Source organism: Phoca vitulina, unplaced genomic scaffold, assembly GCF_004348235.1.
Source record: "Phoca vitulina isolate PV1807 unplaced genomic scaffold, GSC_HSeal_1.0 scaffold71, whole genome shotgun sequence".
Lineage (NCBI taxonomy): Eukaryota > Metazoa > Chordata > Mammalia > Carnivora > Phocidae > Phoca > Phoca vitulina.
In genome coordinates this window covers 2,208,326-2,220,215 of record NW_022589774.1, presented here as the reverse complement: position 1 = coordinate 2,220,215, position 11,890 = coordinate 2,208,326, and positions in this window count along the sequence as shown.

The window sequence follows — 11,890 nt, the reverse complement described above, 5'->3', positions numbered from 1 at the left end:
TGTCACCTCTTGGCAAAGCCACCCTTTCAGAAGCCAGGAACTCCTCCACTGTCTTTCTAATCCTACTTTATTTATTTATTTTTTTAAAGATTTTATTTATTTATTTGACAGAGAGAGACACAGCGAGAGAGGGAACACAAGCAGGGGGAGTGGGAGAGGGAGAAGCGGGCTTCCTGCGGAGCAGGGAGCCCGATGCGGAGCTAGATCCCAGGACCCTGGGATCATGGCCTGAGCCAAAGGCAGACGCTTAACGACTGAGCCACCCAGGTGCCCCTCTAATCCTACTTTAAAACTCGCCCAGAAACACTTCAATAATTATATGCATTTTATATACAAGCATTGAGCTAGGCACTGCAGGAGAAGTAGAAATGAATAAGACACTGTTCCTAGACTTATAAAGTCGTCAATATAGTGAGTAGCAAAAGACAAGCAGAGAAATTATGGTACTATTTAGTAATTCAGGGCATGGTAGAATGGGAGTTCAGTGGTGGGACAAACCACATCCAGCTTAGGAGAGCCAGAAGACTTATTTAAGAAATTAAAATCTGAAGTTGACCTTAAAGGATAAGTAGGCTCTCAATGGGTGGACATGGGGAATAGATGAAAAGTATTTCAAGTAGAGGAAACCATTTGAGACACATAGGTTGAAAAGAAAAGGGCATCTTTAGCCAATGGTAAATTTTCCAGTTTTACTAGAGTGATAAAGTATGTGAAAGTTGAAGGTAGATGAAGCCGTATGATAAAAAATGTTGAAAAACAAGATGAGTTTGATTTTAATTTAATAAGCAATGGGGAGCATTTTAGGTTTTTGAGCTGGAGAATGACAAGATCAAAGCTAAGCTTTAGGAAGTGTAATTCACAGTGGAGAGCAGTGTTGGGAAGCTCTTCCAAGCAGGCTAGGTGAGGGAAAATGCCAGTTTGTGTTAGAGTAGTGACCCCTGATGGGAAGGAGTCAGGTGAGAGTTATTACAGAGTTGGAATCTTTAGGATAAAATCATTGATTGGTTGTAGGGAAGGGAAGAGTGAAATTTCAGTCTGGGGTTCCTCCTTGAGTCACCCTGTGGCTAAGTGAACCCATAACAAATGAGAAGAGGCAAGTTCGAAGGGAATATAATATGGTGGTTCTGGGTATGTTGAGAATGAGATGTTCATGGAATAGACAGATGGAGGTGTCTGGTAGCCAGCTGAATGTTCTGGCCGAAATGAAGACAGAATTTAAGAGCAAATTATAAAAATTTAGGATTATTTCAATAACTACTGAAGTTGAAGTCTTAGAACTTAATGAAATAATTGAAGACTTTACAGAGCATTTAAGAGTGAGGGACTTAGGTCAGCACCTTGAAGAATATGATAGATGCATTATTCAGAGGTGAAAATAATATTTTGGCTTAGTGTGTGGGATATTTGTATTAATGATGTCAAATATCCTTTTGGCTTAAATTTGAAAGAAGAAATTTGGGATGGAATAGTAGATTTGCGGTAACAAGCAGTCTCTCCTAAGTTTCCTGACATCACAATACGGTCGTGACTGTGTGCTGTGCTTCCTGGTATGGCTGAATCTACGGATTCACCATCACAGGTGGAAAGGGATTTGATAATTTATCAGAAAAATCCTGAAATAACTCCTGAAAATATGTAACTCATTGATAATGAGCTTGGAGTCTTATATCTCTCAGGAATATTTGTATTTTAATAGGAGTCTCCTAAATGCCACACAAACTTTAATCAAAGTAATCAATAATTAATGACATGATTTCAGATATAATACAAGCCAATAAACATTATTTCTGAATGGAAATCACACAACATATATGGTCCCTTACTCGGGGTACTATTTTGGGGGAACCTATATTAGTGAATAGTTGGAACAGGTTACAGTATACATACCGGTTATTTGTAAAGATACATTTTTCTAGCATACTTGGTAATTTTTGCAATTAAAAAAATTTCTATTGAAATACATTTAACACTATTAATATTGTCTTAGCTAAAAGAATGTGGTACTTGGGTGTATATCAACCCCAACATTCACCGCAAGTCTTCAGAGAAAAGATGGTCCATAAGTTCGGTATAAAAGTTGGGTGGGAGGGGCACCTGGGTAGCTCAGTCGTTAAGCGTCTGCCTTCGGCTCAGGTCATGATCCCAGGGTCCTGGGATCCAGCTCCGCATCGGGCTCCCCGCTCAGCAGGAAGCCTGCTTCTCCCTCTCCACTCCCCCTCTTGTGTTCCCTCTCTCGCTGTCTCTCTCTCTCTGTCAAATAAATAAATAAAATCTTTAAAAAAATGTTGGGTGGGACTTGGACCATCTCTTGCTCAGATGGAGGGCTCCCCCCTCCTCCTCTCTGGTTATCCAAGAGTGTGTGTGTGTGTGTGTGTGTGTGTGTGTTTGTGTGTGTGTTGGGGTGTGGGTTTAAACTTTTTACAAAACAAATTGAGATAATAAATAAAGAAATAAAGAAGAAAAATGATGATGTGAATATTTTCTAGGGATAATATCACCTGTTTTTGTTGTATTTTCCTTTTCTTCCAAAGAGATTTTTCCCACCCATTTCTTTTCTTTGGGAAAAAGGGCCTGTCCAGTTTTTCTTGACCCTTAATCTAAACACATAGGTCCACACGGTGCCAGAGCACTAGATCAGAAGTATGACTTACTGCATAAGGAGATGTAGGGCTTCATGTAAAACCTGAAGACAGATTTTGGTGAAGCCACAGAGAAGCCATGCAGGGCTGTGTAAGAGATTGCAGACCCAGACAGCAGAGTGTATCCCAGCTAATCTTAAGCCTATTTGGTTTTGTTTTATTTTTTAAAAGTATTTTTAAGTAATCTCTACACCCAACGTGGGGCTTGAACTCATGACCCCAAAATCAAGAGTCACATGCTCTACCAACTGAGCCTATTTAAAACTGAGCCTATCGCACTGTATAACAAGGGTAGGCTCCAAAGTTCATAATTTTGTCATCCTGTTAAAAAAGACATAAGCCAAGGAGAATGAGACCCCAAAGAGGGGAAGTTTGTGAAGAAACTATAACTACTTGTAATTTGATTTCAAAATCTCTTTCCTTCCCTATTTGTCTTATCTGTACATTGTTATAAAACAGGTAAGCTGAACATTTTATTAGATTTAATGTTAGAATAGCAGGATATATTTATGATACTATGTCATCAACCCAAGAAGCATTTACTGAGTGACTAATAGTTGCATTGACACATGGACAATTAATCTAACATGGTTGTTTCAGGAGCTGGAAGATTTGTAGGTATTGGTAGTATTTTCTTGGGCTCATCCTTTGCCTTATATATGTGTAATTTCAAGAATTCTTTTCATCTTGGTGTATAAACATTCTTTTTGCTTTTTTTTGCATTTTTAAAAGATTAAAGCCTCAAAGAAGAGTTTTGATAGCTGACAAAGGCAAGAATATAATCTAAGTAAGTAAAAACTTAAGGTATACAAAATTATAGAGATTTAAGTGTGATCCTAATTATATTTATTAAATACTGTTCAATTTAAGTAGTATGTTGTCTCTTTACCATCCGTAAATCAATACTGGGTTTAAGTAAAATGTGCGTACTTTTCATAAGCATGTTTGATTTTCATAGGTCAAACATTTTATAAATCGAGAGCTAGGATAAGTAAGTCAGTGTTATGAAGACATAAAGCTCTAATTAGGAGGAAGATGTAAGGGAAACATAGCATGTGGTGATCAACCTTCCCATCTGTAGGCATTAGCCTTGATTTGATCTAGAGCTATTTCATATCATGTCCATGTACACAATGCTAATAGAATAAACAGACTGTATCAGTAACCTGTCTCAGGAAAGGGGAATAAGGAATCATGTTCTGGCAGGGGGATACTGGAAGACAAATGCATCTTTGAGCATTTCATTTTGTATTTCTATCTTCTGAGTGGTAAAAAATGTGTAGGTATATCAAAGTTCATAACAAAAATTGCTTATGCCATTAGGAAGACGTATTTATTTTCAACAATGTAAGGGAAAAAGCATACAACTGGGGTGGGGAGAGAGGGAGACAGAGAGAGAGAGACAGAGAGAGAGAAAGAGAGAGAGAGACATGCCGCAGACATCACCTGAGTGGGAAATTACTCATCCTGCACACACACGCACGCTCCGCACACACATGCACAGAATTCATCTCTGACAATTTAATTGTTTAATGGTAGGACTAACAAGGAATCCTTTCTAAAGTAATGGCATATAAAGGCTTCCTAGTGAAGTTAATATTCCTGCTGCATTTGATGGGTGTTTCCCATTTGTGCAGTTCTGCCCTTACAGACTCCCGGTGTTTGATGAGGGGAGGCAGGAGGGGCGGTGGTGTCTGCGTGTTCAGTAGCAGAATCTCGTGAGTGCCTTAGCCTGTGACCTTAGCCGTTAAAGCCATGAATCCGAGGCGACAACAGGCACCAGAGCAATTGCTCACATTGGTTGTAATGTCTTGCTTGCAGGCCAAGGATCTGGTCTTCTTGGACCGATGGCTGGGTGTTTTGAGCACAGAGCCCTTGCTTGCACAGTGGTCTGTTTTCTCTTAGTTCACCAGAACCAGGGTTTGGCCGCCGTTTGTGCTGAGGTTTTAGGACTTTAGTTTGACCAGTCTTCTAGATAATGAAATGAATGATACCTCAGATGCTAGGATTCGAATTTTCATCTGGAGCCACAGTCTCTTCTCATATTTCCTTATGGTTCAGCCTTTGCTCATTTCTGTGCCTTAACTGGATCCCTGGGTGGCCTGCCTGTTACAGCCACGTACATAACAATGGATGTTCTGTGGAAGAATAACTGTGTCTCAAGAAATATAAAGTTCCCAAAGCAGACCCTCATCTGGTAGTTTCCATTCTTTTTTTTTTTTTTTTTAAGATTTTATTTATTTATTTGACAGAGAGAGACACAGCGAGAGAGGGAACAAAGCAGGGGCAGTAGGAGAGGGAGAAGCAGGCTCCCCGCGGAGCAGGGAGCCCGATGCGGGGCTCGATCCTAGGACCATGACCTGAGACGAAGGCAGATGCTTAATGACTGAGCCACCCAGGCGCCCCGGTAGTTTCCATTCTTAAATCAATACATTTTACATTCATTACTCTGGTTACTTGGCTTTGAAAAAAAAGTTTTGTTGCCTGTATCAGAGAATCCCAGTGGTGGTGGTGGAGATAGAGTTTGGCCACGACAGAGAAGGCGGTTTGCTGTGGAGCGTGGTTTCCCGTTGGTTGTGGAACAGCTCCCATGCTGTCTGCGCCTCTCGCTGGAGCTCTCTCTGTGTCTTTCAGTCTAGGAAAAGGCTTAGTAGGCAGAACTGAAAATGACAGACTATTTTTAACACAAGCTTTCTATCCCACAGTTCTGGTTCTTACTTCTATTATCATTACTTATTCATAGACTTTTATTCCCAAATATCATTACCCTTTACAGTAATAGGATCAGCAAAGCAACCACTTAAAACAAAACAAACAAATGCAGGAATCCAAGTCCCAATCACAGAAACATTTTCCCCCCTCTTGCCAGTTCTCTGTCTCTCTGACTACCTGGGGGAAAAGGAGTACTTATCAGTCACTAAGAAGCTCTGCTGCTTCAAAAATACCAGCAGAACAGAGGGGCTTGGCAGTAGGTAATGACATGAAGGCACCGACAGTCTAAGGAAACAGAAAGGAGGTAATGAAATCTGGAAAAAAAAAAAAGAAAACCAAGGGAAGGAAAAAGGAGTGGAGGAAGGTGGGAAGTGGAAAGAATACTAAGAATACACTGTGAGTGTTGCTTAAATTCAGTTTCAGCAGAGGCAAACCCCCATCTAAAGCAGATCTTATTTAATTTACAGTGACTCTGAAGCAGGATTGTGTAATTATTCCCTATCTAGCAACAATAGCCACATGTCCTGAGGGCCTACTATATGCCAGATGCTTTCTGCAGGTTATTTGATTTACACAACTTTTAATAGTGGGCATGACTATCTCCATTTTACAGTTAAGGGGACTGAGGCTTAGAAAGGCTAACTGGCTTGTCTAAAGTTGTATGCCTCGGGGCGCCTGGGTGCCCCAGTCTTTGGCCTTCGGCTCAGGTCATGATCCCAGAGTCCTGGGATTGAGCCCCTCATGGGGCTCCCTGCTCCACGGGAAGCCTGCTTCTCCCTCTCCCACTCCCCCTGCTTGTGTTCCCTCTCTCGCTGTGTCTCTCTGTCAAATAAATAAATAAAATCTTAAAAAAAAAGTAAAGTTGTATGCCTCAATTGGGGAGACCTGGAACATCAACTCAGATCGTTTGAATTCAAATCCTATGCTCATAATCACTATAATTTTTTCAGACTGACTTCCACAGTGTCATATGCTTTGCATTTTATTTGGTCATTTGTCTCTCCACTCATATATTTATTTATTTATGTATACACCACATTGTTCCAGAAATGATTTAAGATGGTGTAAATGGCTTGGAGCTATGCACATATCTAAGCAGCTTGCACATGGTTAGGACATCCTATGTTTTTGTTGATTGAGCCACAGAACATCAATTGTCAAGAGTTTAGAATGCTTTCACTGTGGAGTCCTCTTCCTTTTTTATCTTTAAAAGTAGGCCAGCCAGAAACCCATCTGTGCAGGAAGGCTTGGATACAGGAACCAGAGTCTGGACTAACTAATCTTCCCAAACCTCTTCTAGACCTTTGCTTCTCTCTTACCATGCTTTATGGAATTATTTCTCTTCAGTAATTAATTACAGAAATGTGAAAAGTGAATTGGCAGGAGAAAGAAAAGATAACTTTACCATGGAGTAACCTGGCAAACACTACTTCAGTCAGCTGTTCAAGGTCAACATCAATAGTAATAAGTCATGCTGATAGCATGTACTCTTTTTTTTTTTTTAAAGATTTATTTACTTATTTGACGAGACAGACACAGCAAGAGAGGGACACAAGCAGGGGGAGTGGGAGAGGGAGAAGCAGGCTTCCCGCGGAGCAGGGAGCCCAATGCGGGACTCCATCCCAGGACGCTGAGATCATGACCTGAGCCGAAGGCAGACGCTTAAAGACTGAGCCACCCAGGTGCCCTGATAGCAATGTACTCTTGATCCAATGTTATTCAAAAAAATATTTACACACACACACACACACACACACACACGAATTGACCAATATTTGAGAGAACCAATGGCATGACTAGAGGTAGAATGTATGTCCCTGTCTTGAAAACCTAGCCTAACAATTGAGATGGATAGCTTTTCCTTGAATTAATGCAATTTTGCTTCCTGTCGATCTCTGGATTTTTATTCCCAGCTTTTGAATATCTGAAGATAGGATGAAGCTGCTGAGGAAGAGTCTACTGAGTTTCTGATGACATTGAGTAAACAAATGTCACTGCAGCATACACTTATGGAGCTTTTTTGGCTCTAGGATGCACATAATTCAAATCGTGTTCCAGACCTTTCAATGATGTCATCCTGTACCCAGTTCACTATCGAGCTATTCCAAGGCATTAGTTTAGTTCTTTTTTTTTCCCTTTTTTAAATTTTTTATTGTGATGTTAATCACCATACATTACATCATTAGTTTTTGATGTAGTGCTCCATGATTCATTGTTTGTGCATAACACCCAGTGCTCCATGCAGAATGTGCCCTCCCCAATACCCATCACCAGGCTAACCCATCCTCCCACCCCCCTCCCCTCTAGAACCCTCAGTTTGTTTTTCAGAGTCCATCGTCTCTCATGGCTCGTCTCCCCCTCCGATTCCCCCCCTTCATTCTTCCCCTCCTGCTATCTTCTTTTTTTTTTTCTTAACATATATTGCACTATTTGTTTCAGAGGTACAGATCTGTGTCCACAGTCTTGCACAATTCACAGCACTCACCATAGCACATACCCTCCCCAATGTCTACCACCCAGCCACCCCACCCCCCACTCCAGCAACCCTCAGTTTGTTTCCTGAGATTAAGAATTCCTCATATCAGTGAGGTAATATGATACATGTCTTTCTCTGATTGACTTATTTCGCTCAGCATAACACCCTCCAGTTCCATCCACGTCGTTGCAAATGGCAAGATCTCATTCCTTTTGATGGCTGCATAATATTCCATTGTCCTTAGTTTAGTTCTTCAGAACCCAGCAAGAGTTTCTGAATCACTCCAAAAATTGATCAAATAATTATTTCAATTCAAAACTCTAACACCACGTCCTGTTTGGCTTACCGTTTATGGAAACTCCCAATGTCTTATGTGTAGCTTTTACCAATGATGACGATATCACCGATAGAAATCACAGATATTTGCATATCACATTACAGTTGCTGTAGATATCACAAAATATCATTTACACTCATCACTACTTTGAAATTATGGTAGTTATTAGATTTGCTACTGTATCTTGATATTTATTGCATTAATAAAGAAGTACATGTGTTACTATAGCAAACATTTAAAATATTTTGATAATTGTATTTTAACATAATTGGTTTCCTCTGTAATCCAATGGAGCTTTTAAAATACAATTAAAAACATTTTTTTCTGAGAAGGGGTCCAAAAGCTTCCGCAGATTCCCAAAGAGGTTCATGGCATAAAAAAGATTAAGAATCTTTGATGTAGTGGAAAGAACACTGAACTGGGACTCATGAATCCTGAATTGTGTAATCTCCATAGAATCCCTTGACCTCTAGTTCATTTTTCTCACCATTGTGCACCTTAAAAAAAAAAAAAGTCTGAGCAGATCAAATCAGATAACGTGTAGGGGAATGCCTGCAAATTGCAAAACCATGTAACTCTAAGGAATCACTGTTATTGTTATGTTTGGCCATTAGATAAAAATGACTTTTTACCAAGGTTTTAAATGTAGTTAATTGCTAGGAATATTTCTCACTCATTGATTTAGACCATGCTTACATGAGCAAAATGAAATGGAAAATTGAGTCAATTCTCTGGATGATAATTCATGTTAATAGGTTCCTACATTTGCTTGCAACATCCAGATAATCAAAGAAAATGTGTTTTAACTTGAATTATCAGCATAGCTATATCACAGTTCTCAACTTTACTTTGAATGTATGGATTCAAATGTCAAAATTGAAGTTCTTAATACTAAGAGGAGTAGAATTACTTTCAGACCCCTATTCTAGTGATATTACTCCAAATGTGCACACTGAAATAACTCATGTGTTCTAGGACATGGATGGTTGTTTGTACATCAGGACACGTGCACATCACTGATTAGAGATTTCTTCTGTGCTAGGTAAACATTTTCAATTCCATTTGTATTTACAGACCCTAAACCACTTGGACTTCTATATAATACATAAGTCTTGGGACAGTGTTGTCTAGTTAGACCCTCAGCAGTTTGCAAGTGGGGAATATTTTCAATGAAAAGGCAGGCTTACCCTTGTTTTACAGTGTCTAGATCCTAAGCAATCTATACATAACTATATGCAGTCATGCTTTAAGGAACTTACAACTTACAAACCAAACTGTAAACTGAAAGGACTTGAATTAGTTAGAAGATCAAATAAGGAATTCAACCAGAAAATCTTAGTGAGTCTGTTCCTTTCCACCCTCTGATATAAAAGTAAGTTCCTTCATTCAGTCTAACGAAATCAGTAATTGTATTTTCTTTCTCTGCTATCTCTTCCCACAACTTTTCATACCAGTACAAATATATGGGTTTAATTTGATTGATGATGCAATTATGTTGAGAAGATCGACTATAACTATATTGACTCGCTGGAAAATACTTTCAACGAAAAGACAATCATCTGGGCAATATACCATTACTTAATAGAGAAAGCACATTACACACTTGGATAGTTTGCCAGGGCTGCCATAACGAAGTGCCACCAACTGGCGGGCTTAAACAACAGAAATTAATTTTCTCGCAGTTCTGGAGGCCAGAAGTCTGAGATCAAGGTGTTGGCAGGCTTTGTTTCTTCTGAGGGCCGGGACAGAGAATCTGCTCCATACCAAGCCTTTAGCTTCTGGTGGTTGGCTAGTAATCATTAGCCTTTCTTGGCTTGTTGAAGCATCACCTGGATCTCTGCCTTCATTTTCACAAAACATTCTGCCTGTGTGGGTGTCTCTATGTCCATATTTCCTCTTTTTATAAGGACATTCGTTATACTGAATTACAGCCCACCCTAGTGATTTCATCTTAACTAATTATATCTGTAACGACACTATTTCCAAATTAGGTCACATTCTGAGATACTGGGGTTAGCGATTTAACATATGAATTGGTGGGGGGGACACGATTCAACTCATAACACACGCACTAAGTACTCAATATATATTTGACACCCTGAATGGAAAGGTTATATATTTGTGAAGAGCTAGAAGGGCATGTGAGGAGACCCATAGGCAAAGCTCTAATGACAGTGTAACCATGTATATAACTCAGCAGCTAAATTAATACAGACCTCTATCCATCCCTAAAGTAACTTCTGGCAGCAATTTTTAATTTTTATTCTGAAGTCTCTCCAACAGTCTCCTGGGGTTTTATCTAGGAAAGAAGCTTTACGTGAGTTACCCTGGGCTAAAATTGACTTTCTACTGTAAAGATGGGTCATGCTTATAGTATAGTTTCTCATTCCCTCTGGAACACATTGGTTTTGTTTATCACACAGTTTGAAGAAGGTGTCCCTACTGCCTAAGGACTTAATGTTTCTGAGAGTATGTCCAAAGCAAGGAGATCGACATTGGGACCAGTCTTTAACTGAAATAAATTGAGGGAATATGTTTAAACCAAGACTGAGGTTCCAAATCAAACTTAAGAAAGAACTTTCCCTTTACTAACTTATTTTCCTGAGATCAAGACCTGAGCTGAGATCAAGAGTCAGATGCTTAACGGACTGAGCAACTCGGTGCCCCTTCCTCCACGTTTTATTGAAGATACCAATATACATAGTTTAATATGTCACCGTTCTGTAAGACTCATAACTAAAACCAATGATTTCCATTCCCTTTCTACCCATCTCCAATTATGACTACCTAGAAACAACCACTTGTGACACTTTTAGGTCTTTTTTTTTTTTTTGGTACTTACCTTCATACTTCTAAGTAACATTTTTTAATGTTCCTTCCTTATATTTTTCATTTTAGTTCTATCTGTTCTTGACTTCCTACCATGTAAGGTGAGGCTTTGGTTCTCTCACAGCTCTTCTTATTCTTCCCTCTTCTCACCTCATCTTCTTAATATATTGTGATTTTTAGCTAGTTGAATATTCATTCAGATTCTTAAGTGTGTAAATACTTTGCACATGGTCACCATGTAGTGAACTATAATTGCATTTCCTTTTTCGTAAAGCTTTTTTTTTCCTGTCTTGGATTAATAATTGCCTTTTATTTTTTCTTCTTACTTTTCTATGTATCTATCATTAATGCACTTGCAAACTCACCGCCTGCGTATACATCTCCTTTCACTATTTCTTCCTTCTCTTCCTCACGCCCCCTGCCCCCACCTCCCACTTAAGCTCTCTCACACACTTTCTCTCTCCAGGCATCCTTCCTGGAGCCCGTCATTTTTCTGATCCAATCAGAGACCCTGGTTGTTCCCTAGGCCTGCTGCCTCCGGCTGTCATCCTAGATCTCCCATTATCATCATCTTGGAGTTCCCTTTGCCTCATTCCTGTGATCAATCCCTTACCCCTTGTTTCTTAGATCCCATATATTCTTCTTGCAAACTTCCTTTTGGTGGATTACATTTTTAAGTAGCTTCCCAAGAAAAGGCACAGAGGAGGGACATTTTCTGAGACGCTGTGCACCATTTATCAATTATGGCCTGTCAGCTCAAAGGTCCCTCTTTGAGGGTACTGGAGCTGGGCACTGTAAACACTTCTCCTTTGCCAGCTGCAGCAGGGTTAGTTTTCATCAATAGAGGGTTCTGGAAAGACATTGCAAGGCATGGCAGAGTAAAGGGCTTCTCTTCCT